General features: G+C 49.8%; 1 protein-coding gene across 1 annotated transcript in view; it reads left to right on the forward strand.

Annotated features, from left to right (window-relative positions):
- PWWP2B (PWWP domain containing 2B) overlaps positions 1-24,507 on the forward strand; it is a 93,950-nt gene that overhangs the window by 57,338 nt on the left and 12,105 nt on the right. The window contains exon 3 of the transcript XR_008733867.1: positions 21,041-21,268. The gene's annotated coding sequence lies outside the window, so the exon portion shown is untranslated. The remainder of the gene's footprint in view (positions 1-21,040; positions 21,269-24,507) is intronic.

Genomic DNA, 24,507 nt, shown 5'->3' on the forward strand with positions numbered 1-24,507 from the left:
ACCCATACCCAGCAACAGATGAAAAAAGCAGCTGGCACAGGGAAAGCAGCTTAAGATGACTTTTGGGAGCAGTCAGGAGTGATGTACAGGCAGTGTTCATATTGTGCTGAGGACCACCAGATCCCTCCTGCGGTGTGCATTGCCACCTCCCCCCGATAAAAACCAGCAGCCATCAGAGGTGACCGAGCACAGGTCCAGGGGAAAAGCCCAGTTCAAAACTCCAGTTTAAATGTATGGCTGTTGCAGGCATTTGTGCAAGGTTGAAATGTGTCCCAGCAGCTTTCAGAGCATTGCAGCACCCAGAAATTATTAACTGCTGCTCCACGGACCCTGCAACCTGCCAAAACACACACCAAGGGAAAAACTGCAGCTGGTCAAAGGGCTGGAGGCTGCAGCCTGGCACACAAGGATGCCAGGTCTTGCCAGCTGACAAAGTGTTGGTGCCACGGCTTTTCCCCAGCCAGCGTGCTGCTCCATGGAGCCGCCTCTGCCTGGCAAGCTCCCTGGTAGTGGGTGGCACAGGGCCGGGGCAGGGGACGAGCATCCCCAGGTGCCCACAGCCCTGTGCTTGTCACTGCCCAAATTCACTGGGGCTGCCTCACCAGCAGGCCAGATTTTGAAGCAGCAGTAGTTTTTAAAACAGATCAGATAAAATCTGAGGGTATACAACACTGCAGAAAACGTGGAAAATGGGCTTGTTCTGACCTCTAGAAAATGGAACCAGATTTGATGTTTTTTACTGCTTTGTGCTATGGCCAGCTGGGGAAGGAGTAAGGGTAGTGATGCTCCAGCATCCTCCTTGGCTCCTGTGCAGAGTTAATGCAGTAATGAGTCGCTTGGCCTCACTTCTGTCATTGGATAAGCCTCAGGGCTTTTTTTTTTGTCTTTCCTGTGGCTATGATGAGAGCTTTAGTTGGTGCTAAAATTAAGTTTTTGGACTACATCTGAAATCTTCTGGCAGCCGCCAGAGTCACAGTATATTGAGGCAAAATTTGCTGGATAATTTTGAAAAGACCCAACAACAAGTAGCTGGACTACTCTGTCCATAGCAAGAGGCAGATGTTTGTTATCAGGGGAATAGTCTTATATAGATCTGCTATATACACTTTTAAAAACATTTGTTGTGTAATTAAGCTGCAATTTCCACTGGAGACTCATCTGGCCAACACTCTGCTGTGTACTGCAGGCTGGCTTTTGCGTACAATGATGGCATCTGGGGGGTCTAAACTTGGATGTCTGTAGAGTTAGGGAGTCCCCAAAATGTTTGCAGGCCATGCAGAAAGTGCAGGACTGACTCAGTGCGCAGGAGGTTAAATCTGAGGGTTGACTTTGTGCAATTTGTGAGCACTTCATTTCTTCCTGGCTTGCTTCCTCCTCCTCCAATCAATAATGTAAAGTATTTTGAACAAGGAAAAGATGTTCCAGTCCACCTCATCTCATTGACGTTCTTGTTATAGGTACAGAGAACAAGATGACTACACAGAAGGGTCCCAAAGCTCCATTTCTTTGCAATAAAAATAGGTTTTAGGGGACCCACTCTTTAAAGTTGTTTTTCATAGCTATAAAAAGAATATGGAAATGTTTCCCTTTGGTATGTCTACATCCTTCCCACTAAATAAGTGATTTCCTTTTCTCTTTGCTGATTAGGAAGTTCTCCTCTGGAGGTTCAGCTTTGATGTCTCGGGAAAAGAAAAATCAAGTTAGCAAATATACAGGAAAGAATTAGCACAGCCCTGTTCCCTGGGCCTGAAATTCAGGGATTAACCCTCTGATTTGATTCACACTGGCTTCAAGCAGGATAAGAGAATGGGAACGCAGCTGGCTTATTTTCAGCTAGGGCTGCATTCCCTGCCCGGAGCCCCTGAAGGGCAGAGCGAACTGAGCGATCAAGGATGCTAATGGCAGTGTCTTGGGAAGCCTGGAGAGCATCACACAGTGCTACCTTGGCTGCAGGACAGGCACAGGGCCTCCCGCCATCCCCACGGCTGGTCCCCACCACTCACTGCCCTCAGACTGCCGGCACAGAAGCTGCTCCCAGGGTGGATCCATGCTGTGCCGTGCCATGCCATGCTGTGCCATGCCATGCCATGTCATGCTGTGCTGCACCATGCGATGCCATGCCATGCCGTGCCATGCCATGCCCTGTCGTGATGCAACTTGCTATGCCATGCTGCACTTCACCATGCTGTGCTGTGTTGCACCATGCCATCCTGTGCCATGCTGCATTATGCCATGCCATGCCATGCTGTGCCATGGGGCTGCCTGGGACTGCCTAGGGCTGCCCTCCCCACAGCCCCTCACTTGGCAGACCTCACTCTGCCATGGCAACTGGCCCCAGCTGGGCCTTTTCAAGGCAAAACTGGGGGTACAGTAAAAAATCCGACACCCTTGCCAGAAATGAGGGCAGAGGTGTAGAGGGAAACCCCTAGTTAAGATGTATTTGCTGTGTATTCCTCCTCCCTGGAAAACTCAGCTGGATTAGTTCTACTTAATACATTTAGGGTTGGTCAAAGTTAATGTGACACGGAGCTGTGCTCTGCATGTTTTATTTTCTGAATAAAACCCTTTGTTCCCGCTAGTCTGGCCAAGCGGTGCCCCAAGCACCCTCCCTCCAGCCCCTGCCACAGGCAAATTAAAGCACATCTGTCCCTGTGAGGCACAGCAGCAATCCTCTGGGGCAGGACCGCCTTCCCTTCTCCCACCCATCTCTTGGGGCAGAAACAAAATCCCCACTCAGCATTTGTGTGAAACCAGAAACACCCTCAACAGCCAAGAGCCCAGCCTGTGCCCAGCAGTGGCTGTAGCACCTGCATCCCCCTCCCTGTCCCCGTGGGCTGGCAGGGACAGCAGGAACCCACCAGCCTTCTGAGCCCAGGCAAGGGCAATGTGTTCAAGGTCTAAGTCTGAGCACTATTTTTCCATTTCCTTTCATTAAGCAAAACCTCTGCCTTGTTTATCTGAGCTATAAATAGTTTCCTCCGCGTCTGCATTTGCTCTTGCTGTGGTCAATAACAGGCGGTGTCAGGGTTTGGGGGTTGGGTTTTTAAACCTGATTATTTTTTTGCCTATCTCTATGTCAGAAGAGAGTGCAAAAACAGATTAAACAAGGAGAGATTAAAGTGAGAGATGTATAAATGGGCCTAAAAATAAACCCTGGGCTTCTTAAGCCAGCACGGGTCTGTTGCACACAGTGCAGCTCAGTACCTTTAAAATTAACGAGTCCCTTGATTTCTACTGATGATAGAAGGAGTGTGTATAAATCCTCTGATGAAAGCAGAGTTCAGCTCTGTGTATAGGACTGGGGAAGGGGGTGAATAAGCTGTTTCAGTGGCTTTTACCAGTTGTGACTGCGCTCATCTCCAGCCCACTCACAGGGCACAGAACATTTATTGGGTTTATCTCCGAGTTCAGTTGCACTTAACTTTATTTATTTATTTAAACCACCAGTAACATACATACACCCAAAAAATGGATTTTTACCCTCTCAGCACACATTTTCCTAGCAGCAGCCCCGCACTTGAGCAGTGCTGGCCCTGTGCGCAGCCAGGAGCTGCCGAGTGGAGCATGTCCGGTGTGAAGGCACCCATGTACTCAGGCCAGGCCGAGCCGTGCCGTGCTGGGCAGGCTGGGCTGGTGCAGGGACAGCCGTCCTGCTGCAGCACCCTGTGTCCCCAGAGCTCCCGCCGCCTGTGCTGTCCCAGCGAGTGCGGCCTGGGCCCGCACGCCTTGCCTGAGCCAGCAGGTCAGTAGGCAATAGCGGGTGCTGACTCTGTCATCCCTTTTTTCTCAGCTGGAGAAGGGAGAAGCTGCCTTCTGCAGTGCTGTGTATAACCTGGGACTCCAGGCCACTCTGGAGACCTTGCTTAACACTGCCCAGGAGCCCTGCGGGGTGGCCGTTCATCAGGGGCTGTGGGGAAATGGCCAAGACCAGCATCATGAACAGCAGCTGATCAAAAGGTGTGGTGAGGCTCCCCACTTTCCTCCCTCCCTGATGCACACTTCTCTTAGCAGAGAGCAAAAGGGCTTATACCTTTGCATTTGCTTGTTTCCCACTTTTGGTGTATGAATGTGCCCCCGAAAAACTGGAAAAAGCACAGCACATCTGGATATAATAATACAGAATCATAGAAACATTTAGGTTGGAAAAGACCTTTGAGATCATCAAATCCAGTTAGTCCAGGGCCGCCAAGGCCATCAGTATCCCTCTGGGCAGAGTGGGAGCCACACAGATGTCTGGGGAAGCTGCTGGTGCTCGGGCTGGGTGCTGGGTGAGCTCCCAGGTACACATGGAGGGCAGGGGCAGAACCGCCACTGTTGCCAAAAGGTAAGAACCTTTTGTTTGTTTCTTAAGTAGCACTTGCTCTTTGTCAGGGTGACACAACACCTGGTTCCTTCAGTGGGGTGATGCAGGGCTGTGGGGCAGCATCTTGCCATGCAGCCTCCCTCAGCTGCACTCCCCGAAGCGGCTCCGCAGGGTGGGAGCCTCTGCCGGCCCATCAGCCACTGGGCTCGCTGTGTGCCAGGCACACGGGTTTAGGGATGGTGCTGGTCACCAGCGATTCAGCAGTGCAAAATTCAAAACCATTTTTGAATTTTCAAAACCCTCCTCTCATGCAGGGCAGCCGGAGAGGAGCTCCACTCCAAGGGCTGTCTGCATTTGCCTCTGAGTGCCTGGATGGACCTGGGTGGCACGAAAGCCGCTGTCGCGGGGTCATTGTGCAAGACCTGCCCGGGGAGGAAATGGAAAATCACAGATCAGGGGAGACTAAAGCTGATTTCTGAACAGGGAGGTCATGCCTGAATAACGCAGAGGAATTTTTGCTGATGCTCTTCTGCTTATGCAGCCGGGCAGGGCGGGGGGAGCTGTGCAGACAGGCCCTGCGTGCCGTAATTAGAGTGTGTGTAATTTCCTATCAGAGGCATTAGCAGTACGTAAGGTGTGGAGTAATGGAAAATGTGGAAAGCTGGCACACGGGCTTGAAAACTAGCTAAACAAGAAATAACTTTGTGCTTCTGTAGGTGTATAATTGAGAAGTGTCAATTATATACGGTTGGTGCCTAAGAGGATTACTGCGCTAAGAAGTAAAAGAAAAGACTTCTTTGTCTGGAAAAATTACTAGTTGATAATGGAGATATTCCCCTCCCTTCTCTATTGTGTAAACAGTATTCGTGTATTTGCATTACCTTCTCTCTTGTGAAAATAGAAATGCATTTGCTTGGCATGTGTGTCCCAGCACTGCCAGTAGCTTAACTGCTTCGCTGCTGGCACCTGGCTGCTGCTGCTGCTCTGGAAGTCAAAAACTACTGCAAATTGTAGCAGCAGGATGAAGGAGAAAACCAAAGAGCTTACATATTCCTGTACGTTTCATTTAACATGCAGTGTCAAGCATACTTACCATTAGTCACTGGGAAAAGCTTTCCATTCCTGCTTTCATTTACAGACAAAAATTACTTTTTTTTGTTTTTCCCTGGGGAAAAAAAAATAATACAGCCAAAAAAAATGGTTAGACTAGAGGCTTTGTGTAAATTTTTCACAAATAAAGGCTATTAGTATTTATTGACATACAGGCACAAAATGTATGAGGGGGAACAAAGACTTTTAAACGTAGCAAGTTTTAGAAAAACTAAGGAAGTGTTTCCTGAATGAATTTTCAGGTTGACAAGCTTAATCCAGCATATGTGCATTGAGTCGTTGCCCTCTGCTACAAGCCTTTGCACAAATTAGAAATTGCGGTCAGAAAGCCTCTGAGCTGCAGACCACCAGCGTGTGTACACACCATACCTGTAGTACCAATGAGCAGCTTGGGTGAGTGGCCTAGAAGGGGCATTACAGATTTTTGTGACATAAATTGTGTATAACTTGTAGAAGCTAATTCTGAGTGAGCTATAAGCTGAAAGAGCAAGGATTTTTCCCTAACGCTGGTTTGAAACCCACCCAGCATTCTCCATAACGTCTGGTTTTTCATTGTAGATGGATTGCCTTGCCTTTACACTGTCTGTTCTTTATATGCTTTTGGGGTGATGCCATATATTATTACTTTAAGGAAAAAGCCAAGGGAGGACTGGATATTAATTCCTATCAAAAGCAAACCCAACCACCCCCTCCATCCCCGAAACAAGGCCCCTTTGATTACTGAGTTTTGAGCAACTGGATGGTGGACGGTGACGGCGCAGTGCTGGGGGCTGCTGCCTGCTTGCTGCCTTCACCCAGGCTCGGGGGCTCAGGATGCTTCGCTCCCAGCTGGCAGAGACACGGTGGTGAAGGCAGAACCGGATTTATCCGAGAGTTTCTGCTTCTGGCCTTGCCAAAATGCCTGGTGCTGTGCAAGTGCCCTGTGGTGCGCTCTCGGGCTGCTGCTGACAGATGGCATCTACGGGGAGGTTGTTCACTGCCGCACTTCTGAGAGCAGGGTGATGGTGGCAGGGACATGGTGGAGCTTCCAAGGGGCCCAGTGGGAAACTGGGGAGAGCCCTTCCCAAATCTGAGGCTTTTACAAGACCTTTTGTCACCAACTTGGCCACATGTGGGGCAGCTCGGGGCAGGGAAGCTGGGAGGGACGATGCCGCCATAGTGATTACTCTGGGGCTTGGGGCCAAGGGGTGTCATCCGTGAGCAGGTAGGCTTGCTTGGCTTGCATTGGCAGGGGTGATCAGACCCGCCCCCCCCCAGCAGGGACCCCCATCCCTCCCCTGAAAAGCGAGGAGCAAACTGCTGTGGGACACCTGAGCTTCAGCAGCTTTATAGGTTGCAGCGCTGGCCGGAGCTCCCTGGGAAAAAGCAACGCTGCGAGAAGTGCTGCTTGTCTGTGTGTCAGGGCTCGTCTCACCAGAAAAACATCCCTAAAACTTGCACCTCGCTGTTCATGGCATCATGCTGGCCAGGTCTCTGGCAGAGGTGGGGTGAGATGCTCTGGAGACACAGAGTCTCACGGCCGCCCCAGGGGACAGCCCCATCTGCCCTGCAGGACCGTCCCTCGCCCCAGGATGTGGCTGATGTTGTAGAAGAAGAGAGAAGAGAAGAGAAGGTAGAAAGCAAGTATCACTGGACCCTGTGGGCACAGACCCTCGTACAAGGGCCAGGGCTGGGGGTGCCACTCACCCCCAGATGGTGGCCATTCACTGAAGCCCCATGTGAAAGTTCTCAGCTCTCAGATTTTCCATTCTAGGACAACTTTATATGACTCTGTCTTTCCACATCAGGTGATAGCTTAATAACAAAACCTAATTAGAAGCAGAGTATGAGTTCTTTTGTTTAAATAGTTAGGAATAAAATACTCATCAAATTGTTCTTCTCTGCTGCATGTCATGCAGGATTGAATCAAGCATTGCCACCTGTGAGCTGGCTGGGTTTCCTCCTTGAAGAGGTCTTTTGACGTCTGTTGCCTTCTGCCTGTACCTTGGGCTGCCTGTGCTCACCTGCAAGGGCATTTGGTCCTGTACAGTAGCATCATGGCCACAGGGTAACAGCCCCACAGATACCTTCACCTGCCAATGTTGTATTTTAAATTCATTACTCTAATTTGGATCTTGATGTCTGGTCTGGGATGAATCTCTGACTCACATGGTCCAGCGACACCTTGAGTTTTTCTTAAATAATTTAATTTATACCTTCAGATTTGCCAGATTTCTGCTCTCAGACAAGGAGGTTTTCTCACACACCCTCTGCTTCAAAGTGTGGATTACCTTTGGCATTGCTCCCTGTGTAGCCAAAGAACAGATTAAATCACTCTGAATGTCACAACTTTCTGTAAAGCACAGGGAATCCTAAGGGCAGTGTCACATTTCTGAACAACAAAGTAACAAACACCGGGCTTAGTGAAATGTCATGATCTGAAATTAACCCTTAAAATGCAGCTAGGACCAGTGGGCATCGGGAATGGTGGCCAGCATTCCCGAGCACTGGGGCCACCTGCTCAAATGCTGCTAGGGATTGGTGAGCACCGAGGTCTTCCTTGATTCCTCTGGTGTCCCTGCTGCTGGCTGAGGGAACTGTGATGTACGTTTGCAGAATGCTTACCCTTTAGTTTCAACATCTTTGATGCATATTTCCTTAAAAGTTTATATTCGATCAAGCTCACTCCGAATGTTATCTTTTTTTCTGATTTAATTTAATCCCAGGATTTACATTTGCATTTAGCAGTGATCTTAAATGCAGTAAAAAGATGGGCAAGTGCAATACCTAGAGGAAACGTGCAACGTCCAGCAGCAGCAGCCTCGTCTCTGCCCTGCCAGAGCATCCCAGCAGCATCCCAGCAAGGGCCACCAACAGTGCCTTGGGACAGATGAGAAAGTCACCCCAAGTCTCAGGTTTTTCTGCTAGCTAAAACCAGGCAAAGATCAACATCTTCAGAGAGAAGGAAAAAAAAGGGAGCTCCGTAGGTCATATGTGTAATTCAAGGATGGAGTTTCAAAGTCTGGAGTTAGAAATGAGAGCTGAAGGCTCTGAGAGGTTAATCTATTGCTGAAACCATGCCAGTGACTAACTAAAAAGATCTGTGCCAAAAATGTAAAAATGATGAATCATTCCTGAAAGTCAGAAAATGTTTCATAACTTGCATGACTTCAGACAAACGCTCGGCATCCTGTTTGCTATTGGCCTTTGTTCTAAGGGTTTTGACTTACTCATCCATTGGCAGGTTTGCCCTGAAAGCATGTAGGCTTGACACTTATCTTTGAAAAAGCTGAATAAATAGAGACATCATTTTAACCAAGATGTGTGTATTGTCACTCGTCTTTGAGAAGGAGGAATACCTATATTCGCGTATTTCCAGGGCCCCAGTGCATGGCTGTTTATGTGTGCTCAGCGCCGGTGTGGAGCAGCAGATAGTCACTGGATGCCGTCACACCTGGACATGAGATCCCCACCACCAGTCCTTACCCTGCACAGCCATGCCCGGAGCAGGATGAGCGGTGCCTCTGTGGGCATCGCAAGCAGGGAAGGGACCAGTCCCGCTGCTGGAGGGGATTTGTCCAGGAAGCCTCGCCCTCTCCCTGCAGCGAGGCTGCCCTGGGGTGCTCTGCAGGTGCCAGGCATGCCGGGGGCTCTCTCCATCCCGGTGCTGGTGAGCGGTGAGCTGGCCAGGAGGGGATGCAGTGTGGCTGAATGATGGTCTGAGATGGAAAGTAACACCTGGGGCCACTGCCTTTCCATCAGTCCACACCTTGTGCATGAAGAACATTTTGTAAAACGCCAACAGAGCACATACTGCACAATAGTAGTGACATTATTTTTTTAAAAAAAGGGGTGTATGTGTGTGTGTATGTGCATATATATATATATTCATACATATATAGCTTGCTGTGGTTTTACAGAGAAACATGAGAGTTTCTGGCTGTGGTTAGTTTGCAGTTTTAAACAGACCTATTCAAAGACTTGAGGAAATAACTTATGGCTAATTTGATGGCAGCAGAATGGGACTTCAGTTTTCTGCAGGACTTCTAGTAGTCAGGCATTGCTCAGTGGATCTTTTCTTCTTCCAGCAATGGCCTACCGCAACAGTTCAGAGCCAGGAAAGAGAAATCACTAGTGGGGACTTCTGCACTGACCCCGTTTCTCTCCCTTTCCCAAATCAATAGTCTACAGCATCAATTAACCCTTAAAGCAAATGCACCACCTCTTGTGTTGGTGTTTATTATTTCTTTCCTTCTGCAGCTCCCTAGAAGTTCCCCCTCAGAGTCAAGTGAGTCCCAGGCTGCTGAGAACAGGCCTGCTTTTTCTGGTGGCATTTTGTGGACCCCTGGATCTGCAGGGATCTGGGAATCCCAGGCCAAAATCCAGTAGCTACTCATCTGCTGCAAGAGAACTCCTGTATAATGCATGATCTCAGCCGAGGGGAACCTGGGGCTGCTCCGGGTTCCCTGTTTTCAGATGCCATTATTTTACCAATGCCGAAGAACAAATATTAATTATTGAATTATGCTTTAGGAGTGACATTAGGGGATGCAATTACTGTCTTGCCTTTCAGGCTGAGGAATAATTGCTTTACGTAATAGACCCTCCCCTGGGATTCCCTTATGCATTTCCATTTGCTGCAGTTGTAGGAAAATTACTGGCTTCACAGCAGGGCTGTCTGTCTTGACGGTGTGGTACGGCCGCTGCACGCATGAATTGACACGCAGGGGGCCTTTATTGCAGTGGCTGGCGCGCAGCCCTCAGTGGCAGAGCGTGCTGTGTTAATTTGCTTTCGCTGGCCCCAAAATGATAATTTTCCTCCTGCTCCCCTCTGAGACCCTGCCTTGTCCGGTTTTCTTAGATAAAATCCATGAAGCCCGTACCCCTCCCCTATAGATGACTCAAGGGACCGGTGGGTATTGCTTATGTGATCGTGCCTGCTAGGTCCGCGTGTAAGATGGTAATAAAAGCCCCTGTGTGCAACTGGAGAGCAAATGCAGAGCCCCTAAGTGCAAAGCTATGTATGTGTAGGTAAAATGCCAGATCCCCTTCGCCATCACCTGCAATGGGGCTGGGCCATGGAGGCAGCCACCGTGGGGTACATGCCATGGCACCCCAGTCCTGATGGGGGATGTGAGCCTCATGCTATGAAAAATACGAACCAAACCTAATTTTACAGCACTGCAGGGTAAAGTCTCTTTCTGGGGAATTAATTAGAGGAAATGTGGAGGCAGTGACCATGGTATGCAAATCAGGATGAATCACAGTTACTGAAAAGGGACGAGTTTCTGTGCTGCTGCGGTGTGGGGAGAGGTGGGTCAGGGTGCTGGGGCCAGGAATCGGGGGCAGGATGGAGTGACTCAGGGTTGCAAAAAGTGTTCTTTTCGGCTGCCCAATCCAAAGTGTCCTCTTCTTTGTGTCAGAAATAGGTGTTTCTTGCCTTCACATCAGGTTTTATCTCACGTTTTATTGTCATGCAAGGTGCCATTTCACAAAGTGGATTTCCACACTGAAAAATGCAAATTTAATTTCTTGTGGAAGACAGTTAATAAATGCTCCTCAACAGTTACCCTTGTTAATAGCTCTTTAATTCTCTAATGAATATTTATAAGCAGTCACCTGAAAGCAGTGAACCTTGGACTGTATGGACCAGTATTTCCTACTGATTTAATGTGAAATTTAAAAAATGGCTGCTTTTTTTTTTTTTTTTTTTTTTTTTGTGTGAAAAGCACAGTGAAACAGCTGAACAAGGCGAGGATAGCTACCAGCTCAGGGTGCATTTTTTTAACGTATGGCAGTTCATGAATCTTTCAAAAATCTCTTGCCAGAAGTCCATTCAGGAGGGTACGTTGAAGGCATATCAGCAGCGTCCGCCCATTTTGGGGATCTGGACACATCCCTGCCCATCGTGGCAGTGGCTGTGGGCCAGAGCTCCATCGAGCCACCTCCAGGCAGAAGCTCCCCTCGCTGTCTGCTGCTTCCAGTTTATCTGGTGACTGGCAAAGAAAAAAAGAGGGTTCAGGCAGCTGGGCCCTGTTTTTCGCTGGCTGGTTGTGATTTCTTACATGGAGCCTGAGTATTCTTGTAGCACTGTGCTTCTAGGTGGGTTATGTTCTCATCCTACTGTATATCTAATGGCCTGTGGGAATCTCCTTATTAGTATAGTCGTACAGCATAATAGCTTTGATTCCTGTTTGCTAGCCATTGTACGCGGGTAGACTGCACAGATGATTTCTGACCCAAAGAACAAAAAACTGCAGGGAAACACTGCCTTTTACCTATGTAGCAACATAATAAATGGCAAGATAAAGCAGAGTATTATGCAGAAATTTCTTGCATTCAGTGACATTTTCCGTGTCTTCCCTCCTTCCCTCTGTTGCTCTGTCTACAGCGATAAAATGCCATTTAGTACAGGTAGCTGTCTGTCTCTCCCTGCATGGAGCCTTTTTTAATTCAAGGTGCTGCGGTCTGACACTGAGGCTGATGTCTGCATCATGAGCTGCCAGATGCTTTGAACCGGGGCATGTTTTGCTGCATAGACTGTGTTCAGCTTCCTTAAAAACAAAGGGAGAATTTTGGATAATTACCTCCCAGCATCATTCCCTGGGGGGAGCTGCCTGGGTCCTGCAGCCACCTTCAGGCTGCCAGGGGCTGGGGACAGCATCGGGGCAGTGTTGGTGCCCTTCTGCTCCCCCAGCAATGGATGCTGAGCTCCAGCTCCATCTGGCTTAACCTCAACTGCAGGAGCCTGCCTGACAGGGTGGAAATGTACCATTTAATGGAGCAAAAAAAGCAAGAAATAGATATTAAAGATTTCATGCTTAAAATGTAAAATAATTATATCCTTGTTAATTCTGCTTTGAAGCTGCTGCTGCTGCTATTGACCTTACTACACCATTCCGCTTATTTTTGCAACAGCTTTTGGTGCACAAATCATGAAAATCTGAGTGCTTGTAGGATATGGGACACGTTTATCCTCAGAAGAGTCCTGTTTCAGGGCAGTGTTTGGATATGTCTGTCTCCATGAGTTATGCATATGCAGGTGTTTGAAGTTGCCCCATTCCTGTGCCTGGGGAGCCTCCGGTCACCCCATGGGTGACACACTCAGGACAGCGCCAGCCTAGTTGAAGTGCAGCAGATGTCAGCCTTTGCTGAGCATCAAGGCTGTGCCCACCCTCGCGGTAAGCGCCCCACCTTCCCTGCACCTGCCGCTGCCCCTCCACGTGGGCTGCTCTGCCTGCTGGCGGCCCAGCTGGAAAAACTGGGACTGAGGTGTGACGAGGAGTGAGGTGCTCACCGCAGTGCAGGCAATGCTCCAACCTCCCAGGGCCATGCAGGCGTCCCCAAAGGCACCTTGTAGCAGTTTCCCTCAGGGACACTTGTGTCCTCCCCTCTGCAGAGCTGGGCATGGTGGTCCCCTTCTTGTCCCTGGCTGACCTTCACGAGCCCGGCGTCAGCCTGAGACAATGCCACAGCAAAGGCACTAGTCCTTTTGCAAAGGTTCAGTTTCTTTGGAAGGATGACCACTCAGAGCAGAAAAAGTCCTGAAATGCAGCGCTCACAGGCAAGAGCAGGTGCTCCTCAGGGTGGCGGGGCACGCAGCAGGGCCTGGACATGGGTGCACTGTTTCCTCGCTCCGCTCGAGTTGCCAGCAGAGCCTCTTGCTGCATCAAAGTTGTCTCCTTAGGACTTTCATCTCTGTTTGACTTGTATCTCCAGCAAGGAACAGAGCCCCTCTGTGAGGTTTCCCACGCCAGTAGGAAGGCTCTCAGAGTTGTTTCCCTGCCAGGGAATTTGCATCCGTGCTCTCCAGAGGGTTTCAGCAAACTCCCAGGTGCTCACAGCTCCTGCTGCCCCAGGATGCCTGCCCCTGCATCCCCCTGCCCACAGCACAGCCCACGGCGTCAGTCTCTGAAGGCCCGAGTTTTGCAGATCCCTTGCCTGCAGTGGATGGTCCTGTGATGTTTCCCACTCACTCACAAATCCCAAGGGTCCCTCTGTCTTCTGAGGAAGAGCCAGAGTGAGTCCTGAGCAAAGCTTTGCCTTTTTCCTTTGGAAAGTCACATGCAGGTACGTGCATATGGGCAGCATCCTGTGTAACCTCTCCCCTCTAGTGACTGTGAGCTATGGGAATGGCAAACGTGGCCTGTCTCTGGGAGAGCAGCACTGCAGATGAGTGTCCTCCCCCAGCCAGGGCTGTCCCTGGGACCCCTCTGCTCCCCACCACCTGATGGCCGTGGCTGCAGTGCCAATGCTCACAGTACCTGGCTGAGCTGATGACCCCTGCAACGGCAGCTGTCAGGGGGATGCGCTGCCTGCCAAGGAGCTTTGCAGGGAAGTGGCTGCCTGTGGTTTGAAGAAGTTTAAACTTGCGGGTGCTTTTCAAGCAAGCAGAAGACAGTTTGTCTTTTATTTGTCTAGAAATGATGTCGCCTTATCTGACGTAGAGCCAGGAAGCAAAATAGTGTAACGTAAAGGCTTTCTGTTGAAGACCATGGAATGGTTGTTAACAGTGTTGTCACACTTGACTTCAAAAAAAAGAAAATTCACAAAATGAGAAGGGAAAAGTGTTCAACAGCTCCGTCCCCAGTGTGTCTAGGCCAGATCTAAGATGTCTGTATTACTTTACTGACACCATCACACCTAGCCGCAGTAGGACGGCTTTGCTTTCGCTGCGCAACGGAGCCCATCATACAGAGCGCTGCAGGGGAAGCTTTGCCCCATGCCTGGTTCTGGCAGATGTAAAACATCGCTGGTGGCCCTCACAAAGGCAGGGCAGCGGCACAGGCTGTGCCTGCAGCCCGAATCCCTCACCTGGGCGGCCGCACCATCTCTAGGCTGCCAAGGCCAGGGCAGCCACTGGCCTGACGCAGCCACAAGGCTGTCAGAGGTGGCTTTCTGCCTCCTCCATCCTGCTGTCTTCCAGAACTGGACCTTGCTGCAAGTTCAGGGCTGGAAGGACAGCACTTCTGCTCAGGAAAAGTGATTCCGTTCCAGCAATGTGCTCATGGATCGGGGTCTGGCAAAAGCTACCCCATCCCCGAGATACATCCTACAGACATAGCTGAAGGCAATGGGCTCTGATCATTGCTATGAACATGGTGCAAATTGTGGAGATTGGTTTGTCTGGGCACTTTTTTGCTCCAATTTTCTTGTTTCTTCTGGGTTTGAGCATAAAGCCAGCAAATAATAGAGTATTTGAGAAAAGAAACATCAAACACATTTAATACTGTTTATCCAAGGGATGCCAGATGAGCTCATTTGGAGGAAGATGTTTAACAACTTGCCGTGCCGGTTGCAAACCGGTCGGGTGGGGAGAGCCAGGCCCCTGCTTGCCCAAGAGCAGCGGCAGCGGTGGGTGCTGCTGGGGGTGTGGGCGCCTGTAGCAGCAGTGGTCCCCCGCTGGGGCAGGGGCCAGCCCCTATGGCCCCCCCGGCCCCATGCCCCACCATCAGCATCACCCAGCCACACAGCCACAGACTGCCTGCCCTGGTGGGCTCTGGGCATTTCCACCACTCTCCTCTTCAGGGTTGTGTTATCTGCTGGGCATCCTCTGGCTGACCTGGAGAAGATCCTAAGGCAGAGTTTTGTCACCGATTTTTATAAAATGGTAGAAAAGCCTGTGTGAGGAGGTTATTGGCTTCCTTGCTGTGTTAGCTTTAAAAAAAGCCAGTAATGTAAAGCACTAGTAAATGCCACATTTGGCACTCGCTATGAAAGCAAGCCAAGAGGCATGCAGGGTAGACAGGAGCAGCAGTCAAGGGGAAGGAAAAACAAGTAAAAAACTTCAGCCGGAAACCACAGAAAAGTTTATCTGAGTTTGAGCTGGTGGGAGAGAGCACGGCCAGAGCAGAGCCCTGGCTCTGGCGTGGGACATGTCCCAGCCTCCTGCCGAGCTGGCTGCTCAGGTCTGTGAAATGCTGTGGCCTTAGGGGCAAACACATTGCCCTGCAATTCTGGAAGAAAAGTATCAACACTTGGAATAAACAACTTGTTAAAATGTCATGAAGGGCACCTGTGCCCGAGCCCTTTGCTGAATAGCTCAGGCATGGCACCCGCCCCTGCACAAGGGGGTCACTGCAGGCACCCAAACCCTCTTGGACAGGCAGATCCCTCCCAGCCAGCCATTCCACCAGAATACTCTATTCCCAAATATTATTTCATCCTTGAAGATGTGAAAATCCACCAATTCGTAAGTGGAAAAGTAGCTGTTTGCTAACAAGAGCAACATAGTTTGTGATCACTGGCTGATAATAATATCCAGCTTTAGATGTTCATGATCAATACAAATTAACTTTTCAAAAGGAGCTGATTAAAACGAACACAGTCAGTGTTTGAGAGCATTCATCTGAATTTCAGATTGTGTTTCTCTGATAGCATCCATCCATATTATCCTGAAATTTACTTTTGCTACGCAGGACTTTATGGAAAAAAGATGAGAAATAGCTGCTCTTCAGATGCAGAACAGCACATTTGTGCGTAGGCAAATTGGTTATTACGTATTAAGCTCCTACATATTCAGTATTAAAGTTGGTTGAAACATTTCTCCCAGGAATTGTTTCAGCAGAAGGGTACAGCTTTCCCTAAATTGTGCTTCTAAAATGGTATTTTGAAATGAGAAATTTCAAGTTAGAGTTTCACACTGAGATTTCAGAATGCTGGGACAGCTCATTTAGCTGTTGTCTGAGCTGAAATCTTGTGAAACTACTCAGTGTCTCCACTTCTCACCCTAATTTTGGATAAAATCAAATGTCAAAATGACAGCAATTCCCACAGCAAATTCCTCTCTCTGGCTGGCTGAATTCATTCCTTGCCATGTGTTAGACGGTGCCGAAGGCAGGTCACCACATGCCAGAGGAGAAAATAATAGTAATTCTTCCCAGGCTGATGTGGCTGTAGAGGGGAAACTGAAGCAGGAGCAGCACAACACCATTAGTGCATCCTGCTGGCTGTGGCAGCACCTGCCCTTGCTCTGTGCCTCCATTGCTCCAGTACCTCTATCACCTCCATCACCTCCAGTGTCTCCAGTGCCTCCAGCGCCTCCAGTGCCTCCTGCACAGGAGTGGGTCGATGACCTGAAGTTGGATGCAATCACCTGCTTGCCCTGCACCTGGGTTAGTGGAGGAGAGGCTTTTCCAGGAGCAGTTCAGGGCTTAGGCATGCTGAGCCTAGTTTTGAAAGGACCTTTCTGTTCAGCAGCGGTGGAGTGAGCCAGGGAACTGGCCTGGGCTCACACGTGGCTCATCATTAACGGTGGGGCTTGATGATCTTGAAGGTCTTTTCCAACCTAAATGATTCTATTATTCTCTGATCAGTCGTGACTGAGGTCATCTAACAGAAGGAGAGACAGGAGAGGCAGAGACACAGGATAGGTCCCTCCCTGTGCCTGTGCAGTGGGTCCAAACACAAGTCTGTGCTCTCAGCAAGTGAGCTGACCCCCGGTGCTGCAAAAGATGGCAGCAGCCAGCAAAGGCACGTGGAAGTTGTGAAATCTTCCACTTGCCTTTCTTCCTAAATACTGGAGGATATACACCCACGGAACTGCTCTGTAGAATGACCCATTCATTTGCAGATTGAATGATTTGCAACATACAACCTGAGTAGCTCTGGTCAAATATGAAGCTGCTAAACTAACTCTGCAAGAAGGAACTTTCCCCTAGAAAATTAGCAAACTGTTAGTGGTGAAATGGAAGATAATGATGGCATTCAAATGGACTCCACTTACCCTAGCGCTTTACACAGAGAAGAATTGCACCTGTGGTTGCAGTAGGTAAAGTAATGACTAGGAACACGTAGTAACGTCCGTGGATCTTGCTGATTTGGGCTGATAACTGCCCACCAAGTCTGAGATGGGGGATCTGAAAGCTTGACAAAGCACAGGTAAAGAACTAGTACAAAACACAATGTTGTTCTAAAGTGTTGTCAAGTTCATGAACGACCTTTAGCATTCAGATGGTGTGTTGCCAGCTCTGGTTTTATGCCTGGAGCTGGGCAGGGCTCTCAGGGCTGCTCTTGTGCTGGTAGCTGTGGGCCTGGGCTCATGGCAGAGATGGGATCAAGGCTTCAGTGGGCTCCTCGCCTGCCTTGCTTATCAGCCCCTCACTGCTGCTGTGTGCAGGAAGCCCCCTCCCACCTTCCTCTGCCGCGGGCTGATTTATGTTGCTGTTTACTCCCTGGGCGCTAAAGCTGCTGGGAACAGAAAGGTCTCTTGCCTGGAATCAGCAGGGCAGGACGGTGTTTTACAGCCCAGGATGGTTTATGAATGCATGGCTGTGAGGGGTGTGCGGGGCAGGGAGCGGGCAGCCCGGCAGCACGGTGACTGCAGGAGGACAGCGCAGAGCTGCAGTGCCGGCAATGCTGTCGCTGCGGCAGTTGTTGGCCGCACCTTGCAATTTATGGAGGGCATGTTTCTAAGAATAACAGCTGATGATTTCACTAACAATGTCTGGCACCGTATAGCTGCTGGCGGAAATGCCACATGGTGTCATGATGGCATGTGATAGCTGTTATCTCTGCCTGCCCAAGAGGGGACAGGCGGTGCCACTGCAGTACGTCTGGGCACCTAGCTGCTCCTCTGAGGCAGTGAACTTCTCCAGCCCCAAACGCACAGAGCAGACAGTGCCGTGGTCAGAATAGTGATTAGTCTGCATGTTAACAGTGGCCCAGCCACACTCGTCATGCAGTGGCACAGCAACTCTGGGGAAGCCCAGCAGTCAATGCTGTTGGCACCGCGCTGCCAGCCTTCCTCTAGCTGCTGCAGCAGGTAGATGAGTGCTCTTGAGAATGGAAACCACCATCCTGTTGCAAAATTATCTTTGTCTGCATTTATTGTATTTGCTTATTCCAGGGGAGGCCTGCTTCCTCTGCTGCCCAGTGGAGAGGATTTCCTTGTTAAATGTCATCATCATAAACACCTGCACAGTATTTACTGTAGCTGTGCTGTGTTTTTAGCTCTTGTATGGCTTCTTTCATTTCTAGTGCCTCAAACAGGAGCTGACCCACACTTTCCATTCTTTTTCCATCTCACAATATTTGAGTCAAAACAAAATGCAGAGACCTGGCAGGATGATGGCCATCTTTTATGCTTCTCTTTTCCAGTCCGGCTATCAAGACTTTGTCAGAAATGACAACATCTGTTCTTACAAAAAAATCCCACAATACTGTGACACTCAGAAGCTTTTTCCCATGTGATCCCAGGAAACACAGGCTGAGACCATTTACATCAAGGAAGCATCTGCTTTAAATGTTTTGAGAGTTTCAGGTCAAACGCCTGATGTTCCGAGGCATGTTTCCAAAGGTGGGTGGCGTGTGCCCAGGGCAAGCGCTGCAGCCGTGCCTGCTGCCAGCCACTGCCACAGCCGCAGGACAGCGCGGGGCTGTGCCAGGCTCTTCTCCTCCGGCTCCTCTGCAGCACCGAGGGCGCTCAGGCCAGCAGTGTGAGCAGCATCCGCACAGCTATTTTGGCAGGTATGGGTGCACAGGCCACGCTGAAGTTGCTTTCGGAATCCTAGCTGTGCATGCATTCTCATCACATCACTTGCCTTTTTGTGTATGCTCAGGACTTGAGAAATAAGCTTTGACATTTAGAAAAAAACAAACCCAAACAGAAATCAAAGAAGAGATTACTGATAAAAAGGAGCCAGCAGCTGTCAGGCCGGACAATGAATGCTGCACAAAAGAAACAACAAATCTGCTGAAAATAATGCCTCAGAAGCCAAAGCTACATCACTGGTATATGGGTAGAATCGGGTAGAATTGTATTTTCTGAAGCAAATATATAAGCTTTTTGGAAACATCCAATATTTAAAACCAGAAGACATAAATTCGATTTCATCAAGACCTTTGAACATGCTGCTTTTACATTTTACATTTTCCATGAGAGATGGGAATATTTTCATATGTTCTGCAGGACCACATGCTTATACCATTTATTGTCTCAGAAGGTCTGTGAAGGTGCCAAGGTGTACCATTCCCTCAGGCTTTCTGTTTTGCAAAACAGTGCTTGTACCTTCCAGATGGAGCAATTCTTTGAAGAGAGCTGTGAAAATGGGAAAGCCCAGCTGCCCGCCTGCCAAGGAGGAAGAGCGAGAGCCCCCACGCTGCCGTGTGGAGCAGGGGAGCGAGGGGGCAGCGGGGCTGGGGCAGGCTGTGCAGGGCACCTGTGCAGAGCACCCACACAGGGCACCCACCCTGCTGTGCTCCCCACCAGCACACGACTTGGCAGAGCTCCTCTCGCCCCTTACCTGGGCATAGGGAGGCTGGGGAGATGCGGGCAGCCCCCAGCCTCACCCCCTGCTAGTGCCGTACCAGCATATATCAGCTGTGATAACTTCTGCTGTTACAATTTGTAGGACAGCCACAATTCAAGTTAGTACTAAGGCACAGCTCTCACTAACAACTAGTTTTTCAGAAATAAATAGGAAGTAAAACCATCTATCACAGATGTCTGACTTTGGAAGCATGTTAGCTTTGTCAGGGCCCTGAGGGCCCTTATCAGCCCTAATGTCCCTGAACCAGCACCACCTGTCCCTGCCCCCTCCCCCCCACCCACCCCAGGACCTCATTTCAGCCCAGCCCAGCTGCAGGATGCTGGGCTTCTGCCACGCCTAACGCCTATGGGAGATGTGACTGATCCAGCTTGGAAACCTCCCAGCTTGGGGCGGGGGGTGGGGGTTGGGGGTTCTGCAAGGAGCTAGGTACATCTAGTTTTCATTAGGTATGTCAAGCGCAGTGCTGCTGAACTGCAGGGTTTGTAGTCTGCTTTCTGCTGTTCCCATCTGGGGAACCCAGTGTTTCTGAGCTGTTTTGTCCTGTGTTACTGCAGTACTTGCTGTTATATGCATAAGGGCAAAGGAGAATGGCTGCTTGCTTTAAAATGTTTGTCACTGCATGCTAGACCTACAGTGCTCAGAGTGCTGTTGAATCCTCATGCTGTAGCTCTGTAAACCCGGGGCTTAATGCTTTTGCAAAACTGAACTCTAGAAGGCAATGCTGCTAGGTAAAGGAGAATCTGCAGTTGAGTTAACTAAATAACAATAATAATAGAAATAACAAATCTGAAAATACAAGGTGTAGGAGTTGCATGTTCTGTGAAACCTTACAAGGAAGATCTTCTTTTGCTTTCAGGATGTCATGGAATCAAGTACCCTTTTGAAAGGGTTTAAAGATTATAAGGGAGACCTTGTGCAGCATGTTTCTGTTTCAGGAATCGTGAAGGCTTTCCAATGATGCATCTCAGGGGAGTCCCAGTAATTGAGGCCACCTCTTAAAACAAGACTCAGACTTAAATTATGAAGTGTGCATGTGTTCTGCGATTTGGATGAAATGTAACCTCTGAGCTCCGCTGTAGTTAATATGACATGGAGAAGGGTTGTTACTGAGTTTCCTCTGTCTGGCTTATTTATGAACATACTGAACTGTCATATGAATGGCTGTACTGATTTCTGAAAATTACCTGATTAAGTTGAAACTATTTCCTAAAAATAGAAGAGCAAATAGGCAGGATACTGGGCCCTGCATAGACAGGCTTTGACATAGGTGCTAGGCAGCTTTTGTGGACTCATCATTATATTTTACTTTGTTTCTAAGCTTGCTGGCTTTCCACTGGGAGACTGAATTAAGCTAACAAATATTTTTTATTTTCTTAAGTTCCAGCAAAGCAGTCTTAACGGCTCTCAGTGTCACTGCTCAGTGTCAGCTCTTCTGAGGATAAGCTGGACCCCCTTTGCACCCTGTCCGTTGTTTTGTTGGCTTTCCCTGCCTTGCAGAGTGAACACCCTGGGAGGTGTCAAAGTGCAGCCGTGCACAGCACAGGACCCTGAAGATGGAAACAAGGCTGGAGAATCCGTCTACCAAATTCAGGCTGCTGAAGAAGAGGTTAGTGATCCCTAAAGCTTGTCCTGGGCATTGTGCCACCCTCACGTCAGTGGTAATGTACAGTCATGACCGTCCCCTAGGCTGGCTGAGCACGGCTCCATGGCGGATCCCTTGGCCTCATCTTCGTCAGGTCAGAGTCCAAACTGCCAAGTCTCAGGGGGTGAGCTTTGCCCTGCGGGGGAGCTGATCCAGCCAGCCAAGACCGGCAGCGTTTGCCCTGTTGGACTGGCCCCATCACCTGGGGAATGTACCCCAGGGCATGGGTTGGAGCAGCACGAAGGCTGGCTTTAAAATAGAGTTTATGGTCTAAGACAATCTGAAGCTGTCCTGTGCCCAGTCCAGAGTGGAGGAAGCCAGCTGCTGTTGCCTACCCATTAGCGATGCCTGGCTTCTATCCCTGTGCTGGGGCAGGAGTGATGCGCACCCCCGCCGCATCCCCAGCATCTCTGCGCTGCAGCTGCACTGGCCACAGCTGTCGGTGCTGGTGCTGCTTTTGCTGCCCAATGTGGGGCTCATGCTGCAGCAATGCTTTGGCTGAAGTGCTGCTGTCTGCACATGCCTCCTATCAGAGAAAAAACCAAAATGTGCTGATGAACTGGAAAGTACTGGATCAGAGGACCTAGCCAGTTTCCCAGCAAGAGGCTATGTGTCTCTGTGACCTGTGGGACCCAGATGTCCCCTGCTTGGCTCCCACCCCGTAAACAGCAAACACCATCTCCCCTTAGTACAGGGGTGACTCCACTCTACTGTGCAATGTTGACAATGACCATCAATGGATAAAATATTTCCTAGATTCCAGGAAATACTTTCTGGAGCACAGGTTAGTGTTTGAAGCAGGTAGATCCTATTCTCACCAGAAGGCAGTTGCACCTGCCTGTGTCCTGCCTGTGGGTGGGTGTCCTGGTGCTTTAGCTCTCATGAGGGTATGGAGACATGTTGTGGGGAAGAAAACAAAAAAAACCCCAAGCAAACCAAAAATCCACCAACCAACCAACCAAAACCAAGCAAAACCCCACCCACCCACTCCCATATTTATGAGCAAATGTTGGTAAATCAGTGCTAGTATTTTACCCGCTAGGTTCTGTGAAGGGAATAAGGAAACGATACCAGGCTGTATTTTTATAGCAGTGTGAGGAGCCCTTCCTCTTTACTGCGTTTTCTGCCAGTATCCATCTTTTGAAGACATCTGAAATGATGTAACTATGACAAACGAGTGAGGCTAATTGTTAGAGGATTTTCATCACTAGCAATAAGATCTGTAGAGGGAGAACTTGTCTTACTAAATTCACTGCACTGTTTGTCAGGGGAAGGAAGGGTCAGCCCTCAGGATGAAAGCCTAGATCAAAATGTGCTCCCTCTGTGTTTTGGCATAGTAAAATGCTAAATACATAAACAGGCCCTTTATCATGAAATACATTACAAACTCCTTCAGTCCCATCAGCTGCTCCATCACTGTCATGATTTCCCAGAGCTGATTTGGGTCAGTAAGAGGCTTCTGGTGCAGGAAAATATCCCATTTTTCCTTTCAGCCTGATCATGAGAGGTTTTCCAGCCTGGGAAACTGGGACTAGGAGCTGGATGGGGTATGAAAATGTGGGTTTATGCGGTTTGGGTTTTCCATGGTGCAAGAGCCCAGGGAAGGCTGATCAGCTCCAGGTTTAGTTTGGTGTGTCCTGAAGGCTTAAATCGAAGCATTTCAGGCCCTTGGCTGCTGAAGTGGTCCCAGTAAGCTTGCAGGTAACCTGCCCAGCTCTGCTGTTCCCTGGGGCTGAGTGAGACCGGGTATAAAGCTGCCACTGAAGCACTGTAGTTCCCACAGGGAGTCTTCAGCAGTCCCTTAAGTTTCAGCTTTGATTCCTCTGCGAGGGCTGGGTGTACATTCTCTGCTGGGCCTGGGCTGTGTTGCACCCTGTAACAGCTGGTAAAATGCTGTTCAGCTCCAAAAGCTCATTAGAAGCAAGCTGCAAGGGGTTGATGGTCTGAAAATTTCTCAGTGCTCAGAAACTGTACTATTCTGAGAGCCATGGTTCCTCCCAAGGTGATTATAAAGCACCTCAAATCCACACATTTAAGTGCTCCCAACAGGGAATGTGAATGCCAGATATTCTGGTTTAAGAGCTGTCCCAGTTGCAATGCTTTTAGTGCCAGTGCAGATGGAAGTGGATGGCAGAAAAGAACAGACAGGACAAATAATCCCGCACTACAGCGAGCCTGGGATCCTTAGAGCAGCTCCTGGGATCTGCTTGTGCTGTGAGCTCTGGGTAAGTGCTTGTGCGTGGGAAGTGTTTTGGAACAGCCTTAGTACGACCTTGTAGCAGGACAGCAGCAGTTCTGAGCACAAACCGGCAGGGTCAAGGCGCAGAGGCAAACCACAGCACCTGGCCCGTATGCCGCGTTCCCTCCCCAGCCCCAGAAACCCTCTGGCTTTTGCCCAGCATGAGGAACACCCAGCCGGAGGGGCTCTGCCAGCCTGGCTGTGGGGTTAGCAAGCTGCCTGACAGCCCTCTGCTTTCACCCCAAAACAATTCCCCCCTTCCCAACGTGTGCCAGGGGCTGTGTGGCAGGGCAGAGCCGGGGAGCGGCATGGGGGCTGGCAGAGGAAGGGCTGGAGGGGTCCGGCACCTGCTCAGCTGGGCCATGACTCCCCAGGGACAAGTCAGGGCTGCAGCTGCAGCCTCGGCTACTGGCAGGAGACCATCACACCTGGGAACATCTGTGTCACAGGGATGGATGGGGTGTGGGCAGCGCTGTGCAACCTCCCCTGGGGCTGGGCGCTGCGTGGGTCATGTGGCTCCAGGCCCGATCAGGGCTGGGCCACCATCGGGTAAGTCACTGGATGGTCAGCAGGGAAACTCCAGGCTTGGAATAAAGTGTTCAAGGCTTTGAGGCTGACTTTGGAGCCCAGGACTGGGAGTGCGAAGGAGATGTGGTGTGTTGGGGAAGACAAGCAGGGTTCTGAGAATGGAAGGACAGCGATGCCTCTGCAAGGCTCAGCCCCATCCCAGGGACCTGAGAGCTGTCCTCAGGGGTGTCACTTTAAATAAATAATTAAAAAAAAAAGACACCAGAAAATCTCTGGGGATGTGACCCCAGGACAGCTTCTCAGCTTTTGCTCAAAAGCAAGGGAGGAATCTGAGGAGCCCCCAGGCCCCCAGGTTGGGGTGAAGCCCTGCAGCTGAGGGTCATAGAGTGGCACAGTTGGGACCATCCTCACCACTGCCTTAAGCATCGGGGATGGC

The sequence above is a fragment of the Falco cherrug genome, chromosome 9, assembly GCF_023634085.1.
Source record: "Falco cherrug isolate bFalChe1 chromosome 9, bFalChe1.pri, whole genome shotgun sequence".
NCBI lineage: Eukaryota > Metazoa > Chordata > Aves > Falconiformes > Falconidae > Falco > Falco cherrug.